Source organism: Notamacropus eugenii, chromosome 6, assembly GCF_028372415.1.
Source record: "Notamacropus eugenii isolate mMacEug1 chromosome 6, mMacEug1.pri_v2, whole genome shotgun sequence".
Lineage (NCBI taxonomy): Eukaryota > Metazoa > Chordata > Mammalia > Diprotodontia > Macropodidae > Notamacropus > Notamacropus eugenii.
In genome coordinates this window covers 60,957,754-60,984,875 of record NC_092877.1, presented here as the reverse complement: position 1 = coordinate 60,984,875, position 27,122 = coordinate 60,957,754, and the positions used below count along the sequence as shown (strand labels likewise).

The following is a 27,122-nucleotide window of genomic DNA, read 5'->3' as shown; positions in this document are numbered from 1 at the left end:
GTTAAGCTCAAATATTTAAGCAAAACCAGCTGCCATGTATATTCAGTTTTCATAAAACTGATACCAAGGAAAACATGGATAGAGCAGATATCTCTTATCCTTCACCTTCGGGAAAGTACATGTGTCACCTCTGATTTAAGGATTTTCCTGGTCAACTGATTATTTATAACTTTATATATGTATAGTCTTTCCATCTATTCACAATGTAAACTCATTGAAAGAAAGAATTTCTTTGGTTTATTCATTCGTTTATTTATTTTTGTATCCATGGTGCCTTGGAAAGACTGTGCCATGAACATAGTAGGTGCTTTACAAAAGTTTGTTGAAATGGATTGGATTTGCCAGAGTTTGAATACTTTAGAGTGAATTTGGAAGAATATTATCCTCAGTGAATACATTAATCATAAAATAGCCTTGGAAAAGGCTTAATTTTTTGAGAACCAATGTAAGTGTGAAAAGCTTCAAGGGAATAAAAAGTGGAGACATCAAAGGGTAGTTAAGCCAGGCAGCTAATCAGACTGATCAGAGGACTAGATCAGAAGTAATCCTTTCCCCCACAATGGTTGGCCTTTTACTAGTCAAGGTGTGTACAGGGAAAAAAATATTTTATAAGAAATACACTCTGTCACTTTCAATAGTGCTCTGCTTAACTGATTACTTGCCAGACCACTAAATAGGAAAATGAAAGGAAGAAACTGTCATATGTGAAGAATATGCCTTATTTCATCCATTCTCTTAATTTCACCAATTTACCTTCAAACAGAACAGGTCTCTGGAAACAGAATCATAGTTTCTTGGAATTAGTTAGGACCTTAGCGGTTACCTAATCCAACCTCTTCTGCTAATAAATGAGGAAAATTGAAATCCAGAAAGGTTAGTGACTTGCCCAAGGTCACATAGCTGCTAAGTTGCAGATCTGGGAGGACTTAAGCCTCAATTTGGATTTCAAGTTCAATACTCTTTCCACTACATCACAAAGAAAATGATCAGCATGCATGGATGGAACAGTGCCAGTAGGAAGGTAGGAGAGTACCAGGAAACATACTATAGATATTACTATTTAGGAAAAAATTATGGAAAAATGTATAAATTGTATGTAAGTGGTTGAGTAGGAGTTACAATGCCTTCCATCTGTTGGGCACACGATCAGACACTGAGAATTGGGGGCGACTAAAAGTCATTTCATTCTAAGAGAACTTCAATGAGATTGTGATATTTTGAAGAGGAGAGATGTTTACCTCAGTAATACTACTTAATTTTCTTTTTTTTTTTACCTTCTTCCCAATTGTCTTTGACACACAAATATATTGGTTACAGGCATTCCGTTATTATTTTATCGGATAAAGAATGAGATACTTGCCCTACGGTACCTGGGTGACATAGTGGACAGGGTGCTGAACCTTTCTGTAGTCAAAAAGACCTGAGTTCATATTTGGTGTCAGACACTTATTAGCTGGGTGACCTGGATAAGTCACTTAACTGTTGTTTGCCCTCAGTTTCCCATCTATGAAGAGGGGATGACCATAGCATCTAGCTCCCAGGGTTATTGTGAGTCAAATGAGATGATCATTGCAAAGTGCTTAGCCCGGAACCTGGCACAAAGTAAGTGCTATATAAATGTTGTTATTATTAACAATTCACATTTCTCTAGGGCTTTAAAATTTGTAACATGTTTTCTCAACCTGTGAGAAAGGTTATTCATATAACAATCATTTCTCCTATTTTATTGATGAAGAAATTGACACCATCAGAGTTAAAGTAACCAGCTCACAGTAACTCACCTAAAAAAGTCCAAGAACCAGAGAAACCCTCAGACTTTTAATACCTCATGCAGCAATTTTTTACACCATACCCCTTTGTCTCCCTCTGACCCTAATCATTTTTAAGCCTCTCCTCATGCTTACTTTTCTCAGTTCACTTTTGCCCCCGGTTGCTGGGGGGCAAAGGAGTCATTTTCTAGGGCTGTTTTCCAGGACTCATAAAAACACTATCACACTATATAAAGTGGACAGCATATTTTGATCTTATTACAGGAAGAATGCGTTATCACAGCCTTGGAATGCCTGATAATTTCCTTTCTTGCTATTACACATACTAGACACATACTAGAACAGGAACAGGCAGCAATACCCAATTTATTAGTTTGCTTGACAATTTTGACTAAGCATAATTAATGTATCTTCAGCTTTTCAGCCAGCCTTTGCTTAAGCTGAGTAATGGAGCATCAGATGTTTTTTAGCTTCATATAAGGAACAGTGGTCTAGTTTACCTGGGCTGGGAGTGAGAGAAGAGATAAATGGAGCAAAAGAAGGAAAGCAGAAAGAATATTAACAATCTTGGTGTGGTCACAAGAGCCCTTGAAAGATATGAAGTAGTTTGTCATCCCCAAGCAGATGACATTTAAATGACAATACAGTGATACTTTATTTTTGCCTTTACACTATAGTTTCAAAATTGTGAACACTTGCCTGGTAGGCTTTTTATTCATCAAAATCTACAGATTACTAAGACTTCTTGCCCAAAGAAGAAGTAATGCCTCTAATTTTTATTATTCAATATATATATATAGACATATAGAGATATATACACATATCTGTGTGTGTGGCTGGTATAGCAAAAAGAATGTTGAACCTGGCATGAGAAAACTTGAATTAAAGTCTAACTCTGGTACTTAGCACCTTGAACATAAGGAATTTTAGCCTGATGTTTGTTAATTCACGTTCTCCCTTCTGCCATGTTTTAATATGGCCAGTTTCCTTTCTAATTTTATATTACAAATTCAAAAACATTATTCTGAGAAAGGTTTCACCTGACTGTCAAAGGGATCCATGACATAATGGAGAGTAAGTAGATCTTCTCTAGATCTCATGCTTAGGGTATGGTTTTGGTTTGTTTTCCTGTGTGGCTATTTGTTCATCTATCTATCTATCTACCTATTTACTTATCCATCTATTAGTTTCATCCATCTATTAACCTACTTATTTATCTATTCATGTTTTTGCGTTTTTTATCACTATTTATTTATTTGGAGGAAATTAGGTAGCACAGTGGATGGAGTGCTCAGTGCTGAGTAAGGAAGACCTCAGTTTGAATGGAGCCTCAAATACTCCCTAGATGTGTGACCTTGGACAGTTCACTTAACCTCTATTTACCTCAGTATCCTCAATGAAAAATGAAGGTAATAATCTCATCTGTCCTCCAGCACACTGCTGCCAGGGTTGTTATGAGGATCAAATGATATAATATTTATAAAGCACTTGGCACAATGCCTGGCATATAGTAGATGCATAAAAATTTTTGTTCACTCCTTTTTTATCTTTTTATCTGCCATCTATTAATTCTTTTACTTTTCTTTCTGCATATGGATCTATTTATTTACCTTTATATTCATTTATTGATTACTCACTCTGAGGTCATATGGTATAATGCAACAGCTTTTAACCTGTAGTTTATGAGCTTGTTTTTTCACTTCAATGTAATTGCATTTCAATATAATTGATTTCCTTTGTAATCCTCTGTATTTAATTTTATTCAGAATTCTGATGAGTCCATGGTCTTCATTAGACAGACATAGAGGTCCATGCTTCACAGAAGGTTATGATTTCCGGTGTAGTGGAATGAATACTAGAGTGGGAATCAAGAGATTATCACTCTTCCATATACTGGTTGTGCTCCTCACTTTCCCTATTTGTAAGACAAACTTGAGCTAGATAAGTTATGATGTCCCCTAGATGTCAGATTCTAAAAATCTTTCTTTCTAAAATGACCAAACCAATTCACAGCTCCCCTAACAGTCTATTAATTTGTCAGTTTCCCCACATCCTTCCCAGAATTCATTGTTTTCCTTTATTTGTCATCTTTGCTAGTGTGTTGGGTGTGAGGTAGAATCTCAGAGTAACTTTAATTTTCATTTTTAGAGATTTGGAGTATTTTTCATATGGCCGTTAATGGCGTGCATTTCTTCTTTTGAAAATTGCTTTTTTTGGACATGTATCAACTGTGAAATGACCTTTGTTCTTATAAATTTGAATCAATTTCTTATATATATTCCAAATGAGACCTTTATTAGGGAAATATAATATAAATACCTCATGAGCTATTTCCTTTATAATTTTAACTGCATTGGATTTGCTTGTGTAAAAACAGTTTGAATTTATGTAATCTCACAATTAGTAAATGTCAGAGTCAATACTTGAACACAAGTTTTTCAACTCCATATTTAGTACTCTTGGCTCTGCACCATGATGGCATAGGGACTCAGAATTGTTCTTCTCCTTGAGAAAAAAAAATGGTGGAATTACTAAGAAAAATGTAAAATGTCTTACTGAGATGATGGGAACAGATAACTAGCAAGATCTTCTGGTTGGAAGAAATAAATATCTCTGAACCTTGGAGGGCTTCAGCCAAAGGAAATGAAAGCTCAGCACTTTTTTCATGCACAACTACAAAAGACTGAATCAGCATGGAATCTGCTGTAATGGAAAATGTATATTCACCAAGAGGAATTTAATTACATTTGAAATTTTGGTACTACTCATCTTGGAGTTTTTACTGTTCTTGAAAGTAATAGATAAAATGCAAGGAGGAAAAGTAACTATTCTTCAGATGCAGCATGATCAGAAGACCTGGGTTAGATTTTTGGCTTGCTATCTGTGTGAGGATGGGCAAATCACTTCTATTTTGGAAACATAGGTTCCTCATCTGTAAAATGAAGGAGTTGGACTAAATGATATGGTATATTAGAAAGAACACTAGATTTGGAGTCAGAACTGATTTGGAGCTCCTGTGTTGCTAAATCTATATCCTTAGGCATATTTTAATTTATTTTTTTTTCATTTCCTTGGGGACCAGTTTAATATATAATTTATTTATTTTTCAGTTCTTAACATTTACTTCCACAAGAATTTGAATTCAAAATTTTCTCCCCATCTCTCCCTACCCCGACTCCAGGTCAGCATGCACTCCATCCACCCTTTTCTCCAGTCTGTCCTCCCTTCTATTACTGACTCTTCTTCCATCCCCCTTCTCCCTTGCCTCCCTACAGGGAAAAACAGATTTCCATATCCAATCGAATGTATGTTATTCCCTCTTTAAGGCAAATCCCATGAGAGTAAGACTCAATTATTTCCTTTCATCTCCCACCTCTTCCCCTCCATTGTAGAAGCTCTTTCTTCCCTCTTATATGTGAGATGATTTGCTACATTCTATCTCTCCCTTTTTCTTACTCCTAGTACATTCCATTCAAGAGTTTTATTTTTTTAGATATTCTTCCTTCATATACAGCTCGCCCTGTGCCCTCATATATATATGTATATATACACACACACACATATGTATATATACTTATATAAACACATACATATATACATACACACATGTACATGTGCATACCTACACATATATAATATACACCTACATACATACCCATACACACACACATACACACATATATATGTTCCCTTTAACTACCCTAATACTGATAAAGGTCTCATGTGTTACAAATAACAGCTCTCTATGTAGGAATATAAACAGTTCAGTTTTAATGAGTTCCTTAAGGCTTCTCTTTCTTGTTTACCTTTTCATGTTTCTCTTGATTCTTGTATTTGAAAGTCACATTTTCTATTCAGCTCTGGTTTTTTCAACAAGAGTGTTTGAAAATCCTCTATTTCATTGAAATTCCATTTTTTCCCTGAAGTATTATACTCAGTTTTGCTTGGTAGGTGATTCTTGGTTTTAATCCTATCTCTTTTGATATCTGAAATATCATATTCGTAGCTCTTCAGTCCCTTAGTGTAGAAGCTGCTAAATTCTGCGTTATCCTGATTGTATTTCCACAGTATTTGAATTGTTTCTTTCTGACTGCTTGTAGTATTTTCTCCTTGACATGGGAGCTCTGGAATTTGGCTACAATATTCCTAGGAGTTTTCCTTTGGGGATCTCTTTCAGGAGGTGATCAGTGAGTTCTTTCCATTTCTATTTTTACCCTCTGGTTCTAGAATATCAGGATAATTTTCCTTGATAATTTCTTGGAAGATGATGTCTAGGATCTTTTTTTTAAATCATGGTTTTCTGGTAGAGCAATAATTTTTAAATTATCTCTCCTGTATCTATTTTCCATGTCAGTTTGTTTGTCCAATGAGATGTTTCACATTGTCTTTTATTTTTTTTTCATTCTTTTGGTTTTGTTTTAGAATTTCTTGGTTTCTCAAAAAGTCATTAGTTTCCATCTGCTCCATTCTAATTTTTAAAGAACTATTTTCTTCAGTGAGCTTTTGAACCTCCTTTACCATTTGGCTAATTCTGCTTTTTAAAGCATTTTTCTCCTCATTGGCTTTTTGGACCTCTTTTGCCATTTGGGTTAGTCTATTTTTAATATTGTTATTTTCTTCAGCATTTTTTGGGTCTCCTTTAGCAAGCTGTTGACTTGCTTTTCATGAGTTTTTTGTATCACTCTCATTTCTCTTCCCAATTTTTACTCCACCTCTCTTACTTGATTTTCAAAATCCTTTTTTAGCTCTTCTTGGCCTGACACTATAGCATATTTATTTTGTAGGTTTTGGATGCAGAAGCCTTGACTTCCTCTGATGGTACACTTTGTTTTTCCTCATCTGAAAGGATGGAAAAAATAGCTGTTCACCAAGAAAGTAATCTTCTATAGTCTTATTTTTTCCATTTTTGGGGCATTTTCCCAGTCAGTTACTTGACTTTTGAGTCCCTTGTCAAATGAGGGGTATACTCTAGGCACCTGTAAGTTCTCAGTTCCTGCAAGGTGGCACAATCAAGGGAGAGAAGTTTACTGTTCTCCTGGCCTGTACTGTGGTCTGAGAGTGACCACAAGCTTTTCTGCCCAGGATCTGTGAGTAGGATTCCCTCTCCAGAGCCTCCACTAGCTCCACCACACCAATTCACCTCTTCACCCCAGTACAGCCACTTAGGACTGAGACATAGATTGGCTACTCAATTCCTCCATGGTCTTTAGGTGGAGGGTCCCAAATATGGATGCTGCTGTCACAGTGGCTGATGCTGCTCTGGGGCCAGGGCTGAGGCTAACCTGCCCCCTTATCACCCAGGTGAAAGAGCTTTCTCACTGACCTTTGAAGCTTTCTTTGGCATTTGTGGGTTGAGAAATCTAGGAACCACAGCAGCTACCCTCAATTCCATGCCCTGAAGCCTGCTCCAGTCCTGTCCATGCCAGATTCTGCAGCCAAGGCTGAGGTACACTCTACTCTGAGCCTGGTGCGATAAACCTTTTCTGTCGGCCTTCCAGGCTATCTTTGGCTGGAAATCTCTTTCACTCTGTCGTTTTATGGCTTCTGCTGCTCTAGAATTTGTTTTGAGCCATTTTTTACAGGTATTTTATGGGCTATGGGGGGAGAGCTACAGCAGGTCCATATTTCTACTCTACCATCTTGGCTCTACCCCTAATTTCTTTTTAAATTTTAATGATATTTTAATTTCTCTGAGTCTCAGTTTTACCATCTATAAAACAAGCTAATTGGATTCTTTCAAAAGTCTTTTTCCAGCTCTAAATTTAGACCCCTAGCTAAATATTTCTGCAGAGTCCTAAATATGAAGGGCAAGGCTTTGCTGTGGTTTGTGTTAGGACACTTGGATGCCTCATGTGTATGTGTATAGTTCCAGATGGCTGAATTCTGGACCATTCGCTCACCCAGAGAGGTTTCAGTAACTATTGACTGAACTGCAAATATATACAAATCAAAAGAATATTTCTGGACTTCATGAGACAAAACTGGTAAAAATCTGGCAGAGCTAAGGTAAAATTATAAAATATTAATAAAAAATCAACTGAATTTGAACAGTCTAATTATTGAACAAACGTTGAAGCAATTGAATGGGAGAACAGCATACAAACTTTAGATGAGTGACTGGTCTCTACTCTCACGGAACTTTTAGCTTACTGGGTGAGCTTGGCACAACCATGAGTAATTATACATTGTGACATTACACAATAAGCACAGTAGAGAGATACAGAGCAAAAGGCTAGGTAAGGCCTGAGGATTAAGTTTATTACCCAGGGAGGGCTTCATGGAGGAGGTGATATGTGAATTTGCTTTAAAGGAAGAACAGTAATTTATTAGGCAAAAACGGAAAGGAGGGTGTTTCAAACAGGGAGCTATAGGAGAAGAGGCACAAAGGGACAGTGCATGTTATACTCAGCACTTTTTGCATTATCTTGTATTATTTAATTAAGTAAATATTTTTCATGGCCAATGAAACTGTGCCCAGTGTTGTGCTAAGTAAGAAGTTTGGGATATGACCTCTGAACTCAGAGAACTTGCAGTTTAGCTGGGAAGACATAAACTAAGCCCTGAATAATTCATGAACCATGTCAGATAAATACAGAGCATATTTGCATTTTAAATGCATTTTAAAAACAATAGTATCTTATTGTTTGTAGACCATTATCATATACACATTTTGGTGTAATAGGAAAAGTATAAAAGAATTTTTTCTCTTAGATGGCAGAGAGACTTGAGATGTAGTAAAAGAAAAATGAAACAGTATTTTGTAGATTAAAGGGAGATGGCATTTTCATTATGAGCATTGTTATTAGAAACTTATGAAACCATTAGAAAAATGCTCTCAGATATTGACCTGAGTGTTTGGTTCTTTTCCCCAAATCTGAAAGTAATTAATGTAGCTCATTTTCAGATACAGAAGCCATATATCCTGGGTAAACTTCCTCTTTACAACGCAAAAACAAGTTTCAAAAACAAGTCCTACTTAGCCAAACATTGGCTATCTCCAGGTCTAATGATTTAGACCACCTAACCAATAGAACAATTAATAGTTAATAAATTATTCCTTGAATATACACAGTTTGATAATTAAACATCAATACCATATTGATAAATGATGAATTTGAATGGTTATTAATTGTGGACAGTTCTTCATTATTTCTATTATGAATTGCTGTCCCTAAATTTTCTTATCAAAATTGAGTGTTGTGAGTTTTATCTTTGACTATCAGGGTACATTAAAAACAGCAACAACGATAACTCTTGCCTAAGGTTTGCTTTTCATCTTGATCAAAGGAAAGAAGTATAGCGGAGTGATGAGATCATAGAATTTGGGATGAAGACATCTAGGCTGTACTCCTGACTTGGTTATTCAGTAATTACAAGGTCCCACGCAGCTGACTTCTCACTAGATTTTAGTTTCTTCATCCATAAAATTAAGGGTTTGTACTACAGAATTTCTAAAGTTGTTTCTAGAACATTCCATGTCCTCAGACCTTCCCCTCTCCTTCATTACATTCTGCCAGTAGAAGATAATTCCTTTAGAGCAGGGCTATTCATTGTGTGTGTGTTTTTTTGGGGGGGGGAGGGGTCTATATGTCCCCAGCACTTGGCACAGAGCCCTACACACAGTAGACAAGTTTAATAAATAAATGTTAAATTAAATTGAGTCTCTTACAGTTAAGACATTTCATGTGCTAAGGTCCCTTTTTCTAAGGTTCTTTTATCCCGTGAAAGGAGTTTTAGGGCCTGAAGACACAGATTTATATTTAACATTGGGAAGAATGATAAAATGATTGAGCCCTTGTTCAAATGACATCTTCTCCACAAAGCTTTCTCTAATCCTTTCCAATCCTACTCCAGAGAAAATAAATAAATGTTAATTTTTAAAAATTAATTAAAAATAAAGAATGTAAGCACTTGGAGCATACAGATGATGCTGTTTGCCTTTCTTTGTATCCCCAGCTTTAGTACAGTGTTTGAGACATATGAAGTATTTAATAAATGCTAGCTAATATTATTCTACAGGATTCATAATATGTAAGTTTCTACCTCATTAAACAGGGGATTCAACAGTGTCTACAGTGTTTTGCTTATCTCTTTGTTCAATGTGGTTTAAGTGTAATACTCATGACTCCTCCCATCCATCAGAGCTCAACTCCAACTCTATTTCAGTCTTAAAAAAACCAAAAAAAAAAAAACCCCCACAAAAAAACCCCAAACAGCTCAGAGTTCTTTTCTCTTATTGTTACTAAATTTAGTAAAGGAGGTAAGATACATTTACAAATAAAGATTTTAATACAAATTAGGGTAAAACAACAGAGACAGTAATCCTAGCAGAGTGGACAGAGCCCTGGACTTAAAGACAGAGAGACCTAGGTTTGACTCCTGCCTTACTAGTTTCACGACCACAAGCAAAACTTAAGTAACAATGTCTCCCAAGCAGCTTCCTAATACTATAAATTACAGATGAGCTACAAAGAAGGGAGTTTCTACACCTGAACTTCCCTAAATAGATGAAAACATGGTTCTAGACCTCACAAAAAAGAAGTAAACAAAAATATATAAGAAAAATACAAACATTGTACTTTGAGACATGAAAAGTGAAAAAATATTCCTGTTTGGTGGATAGATCACATGAAGGCTTAGACTTAAAGGATAGGTATGATGTTGATAACAGGAGAGAATGGGGAGTATCATAAACAGTAAATTATATGAACCAAAGTTTAGAGAGCAGAAAACTGAGGGATGTATTTGGAGGAGAGTAAATGATCTGGTGTGTTTGGAGCACAAAATATATTCTTGGTAAATGACATTGTCTATATGTACGTGGTCAAACTTGATGGGGCCAGAGAACAGAATCATCCAATTATCTTTGGTTTCTCCATATGTCCGGGAAAGAGAGGCTTTGCTCTTTGCCAGTAATATAAATCTGACTAATATTCTTACTTTGGGGAAGAATTATTATAAAGAATTTAAATAACTAAAATAACATGAAAAATCCACAGAACGATCATGTCATAATTGAATGGGAAATAGGTGCAATTTATTTAAAAATCATGTAATCTATAGCAGGCATGCTAAATAGGGAGTTAAGGCCTAGGTTTGGGAGTTGCAAGTCTGCTGTATGATATTGTTTGAGTTACTAAGTCAATCTAGTCTCAATTTCCCCATATTTACAGTGTGGGCAGCAATTCTTATGTTACCTATGCCCTAGAGATTTTATTTTTTATTTAAGAAAAACATTTAGCAAAAATTTCCCCAGTTTTCTACTTCCTGTCTAATCTTGGTTATATTGGTTTGTTTGTACAAATTTTTTCAATTTTATATAATTAATAATATCTATTTTGTATTTTGTAATAGTCTCCACATCTTGTTTTTGATCCTAAATTGTTCCCTTATCCATAGATCTGACAGGTTAACTATTCCTTTTCTCCAATAAAGGACTCATTCCTTAAATATATAGACAACTGAGTCAAATTTACAAGAATACAAGTGATTCCCCAATTGATAAATGATATGAACAGGCAATTTTCAGACAAAGAAATCAAAGCTATCTATAGTCACATGAAAAAATGCTCTAAATTACTATTGATTAGGGAAACATAAATTAAAACATCTCTGAGGTACCACCTCACACTTATCAGATTGGTTAATATGACAGAAAAGGAAAATGATAAATGTTGGAGAGGACATGGGAAAATTGGGACACTTATGCACTCTTGGTAGAGTTGTAAACTGATCCAACAATTCTAGAGAGCAATTTAGAACTATGCCCAAAGGGTAAACAAACTGCATACCCTATGATCCATCACAACTAGGTTTGTATCCAAAGGAGATCATAAAAAATGGAAAATGGACCTACAAGTGCAAAAATATTTATGGTAATCCTTTTTGTGCTGGCAAAGTATTAGAAATTGAGGGCATGTCCATCAATTGAGTAATGGCCAAAGAAGCTGTGGTATATGAATGTAATGGAATACTATTGTGCAATAAAAATGATGAATAGGCAGATTTCAGAAAATCCTGGGAAGACTTGTATGAACTAATGCAAAGTAAAATGAGCAGAACCAGGAAAATATTGTACACAGTATCCACAACTTCGTATGATGACGATGAATGATTCAGTTGTTCTCAGCAATGCAATGATCCAAGACGAGTACAAAGGACTCAGGAAAGAAAATGCTATCCATATCCAGATGAAGAACTGATGGACTCTGAATGTAGATCAAAGCATATTTTTTTATTTACTTTATTCTTTCTTGTGTTTTTTTTATCCATTTTCTCTTTCACAACTGTGACTAATATGGACATATTTCTTACATATTCTTACATTTTTTACATAGCACATGTATAAACTATACCAAACTGTCTACCATTTTCAGAAAAGAGAAGGTAGGGAGAAAAATTTGGAACTTAAAATCCTGTAAAATAAATGCTAAAAATTTTCATTTTTTTTTTGGTTCAAGTCTTCTTGCACAAAAATGACTAATATGGAAATGTTTTACGTGATTGCACATGTATAACCTGTATCAGATTGCTTACCATCATGGGGCAGGGGGATAGATAGAGGGATAGAATCTAGAACTCAAAACTTTTAAAATGTTAAAAATTGTTTTAATATATAATTGGGGAATAAAATAAAAATATGATTAAAAAAGGAAAGAAAAAAACACTTGACAAACCACATAAAGCTCTAGCAATATGAGTGGTTATATTGTTCTATGTTAGTGTCACTATTACTTTGGGACTCTTCAAATCCCCTGATCAGATTGGAGGAGAGGTGAATTTATGGTTTCCTGGGAAAACAAAGGAATGACTTATGACTGTACCTTTCTAATTCTTTTTACCCAAGGATCCCAGACTAGAAAAACATTTCTGCCTTTGACATTTTTAGAGGGCAGGTGGGATGTGACAAAATGTCAAATGATGGTAACTTTGGATGTGACATTTACTCAGTAAGTCACCTTCTGAAAGCCTATGCTTTATTCTTTCCTGCTCTCCTTACAATCAGAACTTCCTTTCCCCAAGCTATACATTTTGTATACTTCTTCTTAGTTTCGTTAAACCAACTTGAGAAACTGAAAAATGTTTGTGAAGAAATGAAAATAGGAGTCATCAATACCAGTAAGAATCCTACTGGATATATGCATAGCACTTTAGATAGAGAAGCATTTATTAAGTGTTTAAGATGTGTCAAGCATCATGCTAAAAATGGGGGATACAAATACAAGTAGTTAAAACAATCCCTACACTCAAGAATCTGTCAGTTTATTGGGAAAAGATAACACATGAAAAAGATCCAGAGGAGGCAGGGGTGGGGGGAATGGGAAAGAAGGTCATGCTCAAGTCATGAACTTGAGATGACTGGGACATGTCATAAAAGCCTGATCTGATCAGAGCCCAAGGTAGTTCCAGGAGCAGAGTTCAAGGCTCTTTCAGGGAGAATGTGGCTATAGTGAACTCAGCATGGTATGGAAATTGTCAGAAAGTGACACGGAACTCTGATTTCAAGTAAAATTAGGTGAAAGCTCATCATTCAGAACTTAGAGTAGTTCTAGGGGTGTAATCTAAGGTTCTTGTTGAGGAGCAGGTTGGGGATGATGGTTATTTTAGAGTTTATTAAATATTTACACATTCATTTTCTCCTTCCATCCTGATAGCTACCCTGCAGAGAAAGTGACAGGGAATTTTTTTTTCTTCTAATTTTACAGATGAGGAAACTGAAATTCACAGAGATTGTGACATACCCAGAATTGCATAACTAGGATCATAGCTCTAGAAGTGGAAGGAACTTTTAAGTTCTAATTCAGGAGTTCCTACCTTTTTTTTGCGTGTGTCATGGACCCCTTTGGAAGTCTGTTGAAGACTTTGGATCCTTTCTTAGCATCACATTTTAAAAAAAAATAATAAAAGAAAATGCTAAATTTTAGTTAGAGCACCAGTGCAGGAGTCAGGAGGACCTGAGTTCAAATGTCACCTCAGACACTTGACACTCACTAGCTGTGTGATCTTGGGCAGGTAACTTGACCCCAATTGCCTCCTCCTGGGTCATCTCCAGTCATCCTGATGAATATCTGGTCATTGGATTCAGATGGCTCTGGAGGAGAAGTGAGGCTGATGACCTGCACAGCCCTCCCTCATTCAAAACAAAGTCAAGTGCAAGTCATGTCATTATTTCTCTGATGGCATGGTCTTCTTCGGCAATGGACAAACGCACACACACATAAAGATGTATTTTTTCCCCATTCATGTTCATGGACACTCTGAAATGTATTCATAGATACCTCTGTGGATGCCAGGTTAAGAACTCCCAATTTAGTCCAATGTCTTCATATTATAAATAAGACAACTTTGGTCCAATGATTCCAATGACTTACCCAAGGTGATATAGGCACTTAGTGTAAGATGTGGGATGTGAGTACAAGTGCTGACCTCAGAGCCAGTACTTTTTTCTCTCTACCACACCATCTTTGAGCCAGTTCAAACCCAGAATTGATTCCACTTTCAGCTTCCTTCCCGTTACATCATAATAACTCAAAAATGGCACAAGTTCCTAAAGAAAGAACTCCTAAATTCTCTTCAGATTTGAGGAAGGAAATGTACTACAGCTGGCCTCTACATTTCTTTGACAGTCCTTTAGAATGACTTAAGAGGTCATCAATTTGTCACTGAATGAACTGAAGGTTTGACATATTGTTTAATATCGTCATGGGACGAGAAATTTCTTAAAGAAGGATAGCCAAGTAGTCATGGATCCTCAATGCAGGTATTATTCTTAGAACAAAGCAAAGGGTCATTTATGGGGTATGTTGGAGAGGGGAGAGGGGAGAGGGGTTGTTGGGTCTCTTTTGGTCTCAATAATCTCTGAAGTCCCTTATAGCTTTGAAGTCTAGCATTCTAGGTAGACTGGGACACTCAGACTCTGTGCTTCTAAAAATCAGGTCTGCTTGTCACAATTTGCCTCTAACAACTGAGCAACAACTATAGCTCTACTTTATATCGCATAGATACAGCTATAGCCTGTAGAATTTCTTTCTTATATCTCTTCATTTCTTCTGAGGAATATAGATCATTGCTAGTTAAGAGATCACCAATCACCAGAGATTAGTGGAAGTAAGTAGAAAGTGATGGCTGACAGTGATTCTAGTGAGCCTTTTTCAATGTTAAGATGCATGCATTGATGTTCTTGAAAACTACTTGGAATTCAAGGGGAAAACTGAAGGAGTGAAAGTAGATCCATTCAAGTCAAAGCAGAGATGCCTGCATGAATTCATTCAAGGTGGAAAGTTGATTACTTTGAAGTGTATTCCTTCCTTTATTCTTTGGCTCTGACAAAAGTGCTGACAAGTTAAAATATCCAAAGATAAAGAAAACAAAAAGTTCCAGACTGTCCAGAGACACTGATGTCTTTCATCTGATTCATAATTTTGTGATTATTGATAAGAAAGCTTAAACTATTGAATGTAAGCCACTTCACCTTAGCCTACAGAAAGAGTGAGGAAAAGTTTACACTTATAAAATTCTCGAATCACTGCTGGGGAGATAACAGTTGATATGGAGGTCTAATTCACTTTAGCAAGTGTTTATTTGCAAGATATAGTGCTTGATGTTGGAATACAAAGATCAAAATATTCCCTGCCTTCAGGGAGCTTACAATACTCTGAGAGGATACATTCCTTTTGCAAAAACAAAACAAAAAACTAAACCTAAATGCACAGCATTCCAGGAATTGTGTTTGGGAGGGGACATCACTAACTACTGAGATGATCATAAAAGGCATGTGTAAAAAATGGCACTTGAGCAAAGACCTGAAAGAAGCTAGAGATCTCAAGAGGCAGTAGTGAGGAGGGGGAAAGCATTCCAGGAATGGCTCATACAAAGTCATGGAGGCAAGAAATGGAATGTCATATACAAAGAATAGTAAATGCACCAGCTTGGTTTATAAGTTGGATACAAGGAGGGAGAAAGGAAGTAGTCAGTTCTATAGGTATATTGGGATATCCCTTTCACTTGTGAAATTGCATGATTTTATAATTTCAAGGGCACCTGGAGGACTTATATCCACAAATCTATCTCTTGTTTATCTGGAACATCACCTGAGATTCCACTCCAAGTAACTCATTCATTTGAGTTCATATGTTCTCTTTTAAAGTCTATCTAAGGATTCTTTAATGGATTCTCATATGGCATGATGTCAGAGCACTTTGCCTTGTTAGTTACCTTCTGTTTCTCTCTAGTTTAACAATGTTGTTCCTAAAATGTAATACCCTTAAATTGTGATACCTCTAACTGAATAGGGCATTCCAGATAAAATCTGACCAGGATAGAATGGAACAGAATTTTTCACCTTCTGGTCCTGAACACTATGCAGCCTATACCACCTTAGCTTTTTAGCGGCCATATCACACTGTCTACTTATATTGAATTTGAACTGCACTAAAATCTCCCAAATTTTTTCAGAAATGATAGTCTCCCATATGTATGTCACATGAAGATACATTAAAGGAGGTAGGGATGTTTACCTTGGAGGAGAGAAGACTTAGGTATGTGGGTGTGATAAAGGAGGATATCACAACTCTATGCCTATCCTAATTTGTTGTTTTTTGTAGAGTGCATGACATTACTGTAGAGTTATGGATAGACTAATCTTTGCTACCCTGAAGGATTATGAAATTTTTTCCTTGAGAAAGAAAACTTAGCTCCCTCTCAACTTGCTGTAACCACATTCTATTGAGGTTACTTCTTTCTAGGATGTTCCACCTATAACTATACCTAATTCAACCTTGTATTCACTTCTGTATTTTTAACTCTCTTTGGCTCCTAGTTGTCTTTTTCTTCCAATGCCAATTCAAAAGTTGCTCAAATATTAAAATACTGTCTAGCTCACTAAAGGGCTTGACTCTGGAACTTGCTAGTGTATCTGCTCTCTTTTCTTCCATTATAGCATAAGAAACAAAGAGTGAAAAGAAAAGAAATGAAAAATGACTTGGCCAAACAAGAAAGATGTGGCATACTGAATCAATTCTTCAGCAAGTGTTTTCAAGCATTTGTAGGGTAGTCAGATGGAAGAAGTAATTAGATTAGCTCTGTGTGGCCTCGTGGGCAGAAGTTGCAGGAATGGGTAGAAATTGCAAAGAAGAGGATATAGGGAAAAACTTTTTACAATAACAGCTATTCAAAAGTGGAATGGATGACCTTTGGAAGTAATGAGTTTTCCCTTCACTTGAGATCTTCAAGGAAAGGTGATTATGCTGTAGAGGAGAATCTTATTGAGGTATGAGCAGAATTCTGTGTGATTCTACGATTAGGTTTGCAAGCATCCTCCACCCACTCAATGAAATTTTAACAAATCTTTTTAGGTATACTTCATTCCTGATCGGGATTTAGTCAAGCTAATATTTTAATCTATAGTTAAAAAATTTTTTTATTGCATTCTTATATATCATTTTCTTAACCAGCTATTTATTTCCCCAAACCACCTTTCTCTTCCAAAGCCCTTGTTTCTGATGGGTAACTCTGTTGAAAATGGCAATAGTCTTCTAAATACTTAAGTTTATTTCTCAGGACTTCATAACACTTAGAAATACTGTCTAGATTCCTGCTGGAAGTACCATTTGTGCATACATGAATCATTAGAAGTGAATGATAGTGATGAAGTTTAATAGTACTTGGGAAGTTCTCTGTCACTGTCCTGGATACTCAACTCAGAAATACAGTAGAATTCTCTCTTTCTAGTGACGGTATACTATTACTATCAATGCTAGTAATAGTATTTACATAGCATTTTAAGGTTTGCTTACATATGTTACATCAGTATATCTTCACAGAAATTCTGTTAAGGCAAATGCTATTATTTCCCCCATTGTACAGATGAAGAAACTGAGACTGAGAGAGTATAAATGACTTTCCCTTGGCAACAGAACTAGTAAGTTTATGAGGTAGAATGGGAACTCAGGTTTTTAATGACTCTAAGTCCAAAATTCTAGCCCTGTATCACTCAGCTGCCTCAATATTCACTCTGTAGTTTGGAGTCACCAGCTACCACTAACCATCTGTTCTTCCTTCAACCCTTCCTGGATAACCTTAAGTTGACAGTACCTATAGACCCACATGTTCATTTTGCAGAGGACAAGTAGAAGTTTTCTCCTCAAATAATACATTTGGATTATTCCCTTTTCTGATTGATGAACTTAACCCTGATTGTTCAATGTTCCTTATTTCCTTTCTTGTTTGTATTACATTCTTCTCTCCAGTGTCCTGACATAGTTCTGCCTCTCCAGATCCTTGATCTCCTTGATGCCCCTTTTCCTCTCTCATCTCTTTTTTAAAGGAATACTTCATTCTCCTTGACAACCTGGAGAGTGGAGAGGTGATTTCTGAGTTCTTTTATCTCCTCTTCAAAGTCAGAGACCCACTTAGATGTTGAACACAGGTAACAATTACTTGACTCTGTTCACTCTGTGGAGGTCATTGAACTTTTTTCTGCTTTTTATACTTTTCTAGGTCTATAACCAACAGTTCTTTGTCATTGATGTTAAAAGCTCCTGTGGTCAATCCCTCTGAAAAAAGTTTTATCAACCCTTAGAAGAAGCAATACAAGAAGGCATTATCATTCATTCATACCTTACCAGTTTGGTTCATTAGTAAGATGGATAGATGGGAACAGAGATTATCATTAAAACAATTTTTTTTAAATTTTGAATTTTTTGATAGACTAGGAACACAAATAGGGATAAATCACAACCTCTCTAAAAGGGATTTGTGATATGGTTTAGAAAATAATTTTTACTTAGGAAAACAGGTAGATTGAAAAAAGAGAAAGGCCAAACATATGGTGAAAATGAGAAATAATAGACAAACAAGCTTTGGCTTACGTGGGCACCTTCTGAGATACTGAAATAACTAGAGGTAGGCTTCTAACTTAAATTCACCTTAGTTACTGGCTCCCTCTTGTACAATAGTGAGAAAATAAAATATTGATTTTTTGTTTTACATTTCATTCCATTCTTCATTGATTTGTTCTTTAACTGCCCGAATCATGTTGTTTTGTCTCTGAGTTAAGTTCAGAAGTTCATGAGACCAGAAGTTCAGCTTTCCTCTCAGAATTAAGTTTAAAAGTTAAGTTTCTTTATCAAATCACTTTAATGGGAATAAAACTATTTTCTCTTTGCCACTAACTATCCTTGTACAATTAGAAGAAATTAGAAGAAATTGCTGGGGGATACAGGTGGATGCCAGGGAGTCTGATCTATTATCTTTGCAACACTGACTGTCATTCAAGAAAGTCTGGTCTATTATCACTGTGACACTAACTAGCCCTGAAAGTGGACACCAACAATGAGCTTTCCATAGCAACAAGATGGAAGGAGGGGTTTTTGCTACACCTGCATTCCATGCTTCCATCCAATCATACTGTTTTCCATTATCTATGATACTTCAGACTTTGTAAACAATCATATTGTTTTCCTTCTGTGATAATTCTTGTTCTTTGTTCTCTTGTACTTGCCAAAATTACATGAAGGCTAGTAAGCCCCAACATATGGTCTTTTAGATTACCAAGGAGCTGAAAGAACCATTTCATTGGTAATTGCTAGTCTTACCAATAAGTCAAATGTGTTCAGAACTTTATGCCTCAGTTTACCTTTTCAATCATGACAACCCAAATGTGGTGTAATAAAAGCTGGACTAGGGTGTTGGCATGAAAATAGAAAAAAAAGAGATAAATATGAAAAACATAAAAGAAATATTTTTTATTTTATTTTTTTGAATTTTAATTAATTAATTTATTTTTAGTTTTCAACATTCATTTCCACAACATTTTGAGTTCCAAATTTTCTCCCCATCTCTCTCCTCCCTCCACCTCAAAACACCATGCCCTCTGATTACCCCTTCCCCCAATCTTCCCTCCCTTCTATCATATGCCTCCCTTCTCTTATTCCCATCTTCTCGCTATTTTTGTAGGGCTAGAGAGATTTCTATATCCCATTACCTGTATTTCTTATTTCCTAGTTGCATGCAAAAACAATTCTCAACATTCATTCCTAAAACTCTCTCCTTTCCTCCCTCCCCACTCATCCCCACTGAGAAAGCAAGCAATTCAATATAGGCTATATATGTGTAGCTTTGCAAAAGACTTCCATAATAGTCAGGTTTTGTGAAAGACTAACTATATTTCCCTCCATCGTATCATTTATTCTGTTCTCTCTTTTGACCTTGTTCCTCCCTTAAAGTGTTTACTTCTAATTACTCCTTCCTCCCATTAGCCTTCTCTTCTATTATTCTGCCATACTCTACTTCTCCCTTTCCCCCCTACTTTCCTGTAGTGTAAGATAAATTGTCATACCAAATTGAGTGTGCATGTAATTCCCTCTTTAAGCCAAATGTGATGAGTAAGCTTCACTTTTTGCCTCTCACCTCCCTGCTTTTCCTTTCCATTGAAAAAGCTTTTAATTTCATCTTTTATGAGAGAAAATTTGGTCCATTCCATGTCTCCCTTTCTCCTCCCAATATATTTCTCTCTCACCCCTTAATTTTTTTAGATACCATCCCTTCCTATTCAACTCACCCTGTGCCCTCTGTATATGTGTGTGTGTGTGTGTGTGTGTGTGTGTGTGTGTGTGTGTGTGTATAATCCCTCCAACTACTCAAATACTGAGAAAAGTTTCAAGAGTTACAAATGTTATCTTTCCATATAGGAATGTAAAGTAAGTCCCTTATGATTTCTCTTTCTTGTTTACCTTTTCATGCTTCTCTTGATTCTTGTGTTTTAAAATCAAATTTTCTATTCAGCTCTGGCCTTTTGATCAAGAATGCTTGAAAATCCTCTATTTCATTGAATGACCATTTTTTTCTCTTGAAATATTATACTCAGTTTTGCTAGGTAGGTGATTCTTGGTTTTAATCCTAGCACCTTTGACTTCTGGAATATCATATTACAAGCTCTCCAATTTCTTAAGGTAGAAGATACTAGATCCTGTGTTACCTTGATTGTATTTCCATAATACTCAAATTGTTTCTTTCTGGCTGCTTGCAATATTTTCTCCTTGAGCTGGGAACTCTGCAATTTGGCTACAATATTCCTAGGAGTTTTTTCTTTTTGAATCCTTTTCAGGATGTGATCATCGGATCCTTTCAATATTTATTTTACCCTCTGTTTCTAGAATATCAGGGCAGCTTTCCTTGATAATTTCATGAAAAATGATGTCTGGGTTCTTTTATTCATCATGGCTTCCAGGTAGTCCCATAATTTTTAAATTGTCTCTCCTGGATATATTTTCCAGGTCAGTTGTTTTTCCAATGAGATATTTAACTTTGTCTTCTATTTTTTCATTCTTTTGGTTTTGTTTTATAATTGCTTGGTTTCTCAAAAAGTCATTAACTTCTGTCTGCTCCATTCTAATTTTTAAAGAACTATTTCCTTCAGTGAGCTTTTGAATCTCCTTTTCCATTTGGTTAATTCTGCTTTTTAGAGCATTCTTCTCCTCATTGGCTTTTTGGACCTCTTTTGCTTTTTGAGTTAGTCTGTTTTTAGGGGTGTTATATTCTTCAGCATTTTTTGGGTCTCTTTTAGCAAGATGTTGACTTGCTTTTCATGATTTTCTTGCATTGCTCTCATTTCTCTTCCCAATTTTTACCTCACCTCTTTTACTTGATTTTGAAAATTCTTTTTGAGTTCTTCCATGGGCTGAGACCATTGCATATTTATTTTGGATGTTTGGGATGCAGAAGCCTTGACTTTAATGTCTTCCTCTGATGGTATGCTTTGTTCTTCCTCATCTGAAAGGATGGAAGAAAATGCCTGTTCATCAAGAAAGTAATCTTCTCTAGTCTTATTTTTTTTCCCTCTTTTGGACATTTTCCCAGTCAGTTACTTGACTTTTGAGTCCTTTGTCAAGAGGAGGGTATACTCTAGGTACTTGTAAGTTCTCAGTTCCTGCAAGGTAGCACAATCAAGGGAGAGGACTTTATTGCTCTACTGACCTGTGCTGTGGTCTGGGAACAACCAAAAACATTCTTCTGCCCACTATCTGTGAGTAGGATTCCCTCTCCAGAGCTTCCACTGGCTCCACCATACCAGCCAGTGCTCCTTCTCAGGCCTTCTCAGGCTTTCTCAGCTCTTCCCAGGGCTGCCACTCAGGGCTCAGACTCAGATCAGGTGCTTGATTCCCCCAGGGTGTTTAGGCTGAGGGCTACAAAAATGGATGCTGCCTCCATCTGGCTGTAGGGTTAGACTGCATTCCCTTCTCACCCAGATGAAAGAGCTTTCTCACTGACATTTGAAGCTGTCTCTGGTGTTTGTTGGTTAAAGAATCTGGGAACTGTAGCTGCTGCAGGGTATTCTGCCCCCTGAGACCTGCTCTGGTCATGTTCTTGCTGGTGCTATTTGCCAAGTCTGGGCTGGGCTCCATGGACTGCACTCTTCTTCGAGACTGATGCAATAGACCTTTCCTGTAGGCCTTCCAGGCTGCCCTGGACTGGAAATCTCTTTCACTCTGTCATTTTGTGGCTACTACTGCTCTAGAATTTGTTGAGAATCATTTTTTACAGGTATTTTATAAGCTGTGGGAGAAGAGCTTTTACAGGTCCATTCTTCTGCTCTGACATCTTGGCTCCACCCCCAGGAAATCTTATTCTAAACTTGCATTGTTCTGGTGTAGATGTCATATCTTTACAGTTATGAAATACATGATATTTGCTAACCAAGACATGTTTTACAAACTTTTTTTTTTATTTAACTTTTAACATTTATTTTCACACAATTTTGGGTTACAAATTTTCTCCCCTTTTATCCCCTCCCCCCCCCAAAGCCAAGCTTTCTAATTGCCCCTGTGACCTATCTGCTCTCTCCTCTATCCTCCCTCCCTGCCCTTGTCTCCGTCTTCTCTTTTGTCCTGTAGGGCCAGATAGCTTTCTTGACCCCTTAACCTGTATTTCTTGTTACCCAGTGGTTAGAACATTACATTTGGTCCTAACACTTTGAGTTCCAAATTCTTTTGCTCCCTCCCTCTCCACCCCTTCCCCTTGGAAGACAGGCAATTCAATATAGGCCATATCTGTTTAGTTTTGCAAATGATTTCCATACTAGTTGTGTTGTATAGGACTAACTATATTTCCCTCCATCCTATCCTGTCCCCCTTTACTTCTATTTTCTTATGGTCCTTTCCCTCCCCATGAGTGTCAACCTCGTATTGCATTCTCCTCCCCATGCCCTCCCTTCCATCCTCCCCCCCACCCTGCTTGTGCCCCTGTCCCCCACTCTCCTGTATTATGAGATAGGTTTTCCTATCAAAATGAGTGTGCATTATATTCTTTCCTTTAGTGGAATGTGATGAGAATAGACCTCATGTTTTTCTCTTGCCTCCCCTCTTTATCCCACCACTAATAAGTCTTTTGCTTGCCTCTTTTATGAGAGATAATTTGCCCCATATAACTTCTTCCTTTCTCCTTCCAATATTTCTCTCTCACTGCTTGATTTCATTTTTTTTTTAAGATATGATCCCATCCTCTTCAATTCACTCTGTGCACTCTGTCTCTATGTATGTGTGCATGTGTGCATGTGTGTGTGTGTGTACTCCCACCCAGTACCCAGATATTGAAATGTTTCAAGAGTTACAAATATTGTCTTTCCATGTAGGAATGTAAACAGTTCAGCTTTAGTAAGTCCCTTATGACTTCTCTTTGCTGTTCACCTTTTCATGGTTCTCTTCATTCTTGTGTTAGAAAGTCAAATTTTCTTTCCAGCTCTGGTCTTTTCATCAGGAAAATTTGAAAGTCCTCTATTTCATTGAAAGACCATTTTTTCTCCTGAAGTATTATACTCAGTTTTGCTGGGTAGGTGATTCTTGGCTTCAGTCTTAGTTCCTTTGATTTCTGGAATATCCTATTCCATTCCCTTCTATCCCTCAATGTAGAGGGTGCCAGATCTTGTGCTATCCTGATTGTATTTCCACAATACTTGAATTGTTTCCTTCTAGCTGCTTGCAATATTTTCTCTTTCACCTGGGAATTCTGGAATTTGGCCACAATGCTCCTAGGAGTTTCTCTTTTTGGATCTCTTTCATGCGGTGTTCTGCAGATTCCTTGAATATTTATTTTGCCTTCTGGTTCTAGAATCTCAGGGCAGTTTTCCTTGATAATTTCATGGAAGATGATGTCTAGGCTCTTCTTTTGATCATGGTTTTCAGGTAGTCCCATAATTTTTACATTGTCTCTCCTGATTCTATTTTCCAGGTCAGTTGTTTTTCCAATAAGATATTTCACATTATCTTCCATTTTTCGAATCTGCGCGGTATGTTCTGAGATATCTGTCTTTCTCATAAAGTCCTTAGCGTCCATCTGTACCATTCCAGTTTTGAAAGATCTATTTTCTTCAGTGAGCTTTTGAATCTCCTTTTCCATTTGGTTAATTCTGCTTTTGAAAGCATTCTTCTCCTCATTGGCCCCTTGCACCTCCCTTGCCAGCTGAGTTAGGCTAGTTCTCAAGGTGCCAATTTCTTCAAGATTTTTTTGGTTCTCCTTTAGCAGGGAGCTGATCTGCTTTTCATGCTTCTCCCTCATCCCTCTCATTTCCCTTCCCAGTCTTTCCTCCACCTCTCTAACTTGATTTTCAAAATTCCTCTTGAGCTCTTCCATGGCCCGAGCCCATTGGGTGGGCTGGGACACAGAATCCTCGATTTCTGTGTCTTTGCCTGATGGCAAGCATTGTTCCTCCCCATCAGAAAGGAAGGGAGGAAGTGTCTTTTCTCCAAGAAAATACCCTTCAATAGTTTTATTTCTTTTGCCTTTTTTGGGCATTCTCCCCAACCAGTGACCTGACCTCTGAATGTTCTCCTCACACCCACCTCGCCTCCTGGTCCTCCCAGCCAGCGTTTGGGGACTGAGATTCAAATGCTGCTTCCCGCCTTAGGGTTTTTGGTGGGGGCAGGGCTGCTATTCAGTGTGAGAATTAAGTTCAGGTGGTCAGGGGCAGGGCCGCCTCTCTGGCTCAGTTCCCTCAGGGGGTTTATGCACAGACCTTCCACAATGGATCCAGGCTCCCACCCGTTTGGGGAGCCCCTGTCTGTAGCCGCCTCTCAGCTTCTATCTCGTGGGGGGGCCCGAGCCATGGGGGCACCCCACTCCCCTCTCAACCCACCAAAGAGACTCTCTCACCTACCCCCGTCAGTCACCTGTTGGTGGGGGGGCTTGTGCTGCCGCTGGAGATCCCGTCTCTGGAGCCTTCTCAGATCTGTGCCTCTCGGAGCCGCGGCCGCCGCAGGTCCGGGCTGGGCTCAGCGTCTGCAGCGCGACAGACCTTTTGCGAGAGGTTTGCAGGTCCCTCTGTGGGTGGGGGGACCCGCGTGGCCGCTGGAGATCCCTTCCCCGTAGCCTTCTCGGATCTTTTCCTCACGGTGTCGTGGCCGCGGCAGGGCTGCCCTCTGCTCCCCGTCCCGGTGCTCAGTCCACGGCGCGAAGGACCCCCTGCGAGAGGTTTGCAGGTCTCTCCGGAACAGAAATCTCCCTCGCTCCAATATTCCGTGGTCTCTGGGTGCAGAATTCGCCCTGGGTTGGTCCCCTCTAGCCGTTCTGTGGTTTGTGGGTTCGGAGCTATGTGTATGTGCGTCTTTCTACTTCGCCATCTTGGCTCCACCCCGTTTTACAAACTTTTGATATCCTTATCATAGTGATTGATCCATATTGGTAAAAATCGTATAGTTAATTATTTTTAATTATTTCCCTTCTATCCATATCCAATTTTCATTATCAATGGCTTATTTAAATAGATTATTTTACTTGTTTTAATTATACACCATTTTATTTTCTCATTTTTAATTCTATCTTTTTACTAATTTTGATCTTTCTTTTAACAAGTCAGTAGCCTGACTATAAATGGAGAACTGATTCAGAAATGACTCCCACCTAAGTAATGAGTCATTTCCTGTTTGTTAAAATATAACCAATTATATTTAGGGGGATGTTATGCAGCGGTTACCCTGTCTAGTGTCTTCTGATTTCTTTCTTGAAGAATATATTCATGCTACATAGGTTTGAGGCAACTGAGTACTCTATAAGTGTTTCAGCTTTTTAGTTTTTTATTATTTATCCGTATTTTCCAAAATAGTTTTTGTAATCCTTCCCTCTGCAATAATTGGAGGGGGCGGTTCTCTTTTTGAGTTCTCTACAGAATTTTCTTACCTCCTAATCTTTGGCAACTGATGATACATAAGTGCCATTTATTTGCATGGCAGTCTTTTGGCAAATATCTACTATGTGTTCTATAGTATGAGATGACTTAATATCTCTTGAAATGATGGTTCTATTTTTTTTTTTCCAAGTAGAATATGAAAAAGTGCTAAAGGAAATGGTCTGGATATGTGTCAGTGTGGTGACGAGGGCAGGGCAAATAGGCCTTTTAGTGCTGAAATCTGTACAGGCAACTTTCCCTGTGGCTATTTCCATCTCTGTGCCTCACTTCATAGTCCTCTGGTGTCTGGTGCTCATCTGAACTGAACTTCAGTGAGTGTCTCCATGGAGCAGTGTAGTATAACCATTACCCCCAGGCTTCTATGGCACTCCTCTCTCAGTTCTCCTCTTCTGTCTGCTCCTTTTGGGATTGAGGATTAGGCTGCACTTTTTCTGCACAGTTGTGACCATGACACCCCCTAACTGTTTTTTGGAGAATGTAAAAAAATGCCTATTTACAACTCTAGTGAATACTCTTGTAGGAGCCTGGAACAGATGTAGGGAAGATTTCATGGAGAAGGCATGTAGAAGTTTAAGCATCAGTAGAATTGATGTTCTTCTAAAGAAATTTATTTTCATGTTTGACAGTATATAAGAGCAAAGAGATGAAATAAATCAGAATAAAAGGAAAAAAAGAAGTCAAAGACTACAGGACTTGGCTATTAAAACCCTTAGTTTTAGGTCTTGGCTTGAGAAACTAGTTAAGGTCGGTGGTCAGATTTGAACTTGATATTCTCTATTCTAATCTCAATGCTCTATCCACTATGCCAATTGAGGAGTCAGGACACAGGGTATGACTGAAATTGATCAAATTCGTCTTTAGGCATCACCACTTGTGATATTGCTGCTAGGCTTTGCCTTTGTTACGACAGCTTATAATTATAAAGTGTTTTGCAATTTGTAATGATCTGTCTGTCCAACAACACAATGAAGTGTTTTTACTATGCCTATTTTCTAGATAAGGAAACTGAGACAAAGATATCTGACTTATTCACAGTGATGTAGCTCCTTAGTAGTAGATCTTGGGCTGAAACCTAGATGTTTTGACAGAATTTTGACTTTGTACACTATTAAAATGTTATCTCTTCTCCACTCTCCTCTTCCCCCTAAGAAAGAAACAATCATTTTCCAAATGTT

The 27,122-nt window shown here is 37.4% G+C and overlaps 1 protein-coding gene across 1 annotated transcript in view; it reads left to right on the top strand.

The window, feature by feature from the left end:
* STK32B (serine/threonine kinase 32B) overlaps positions 1-27,122 on the top strand; it is a 367,871-nt gene that overhangs the window by 112,744 nt on the left and 228,005 nt on the right. The gene's annotated exons all lie outside the window — the stretch shown is intronic.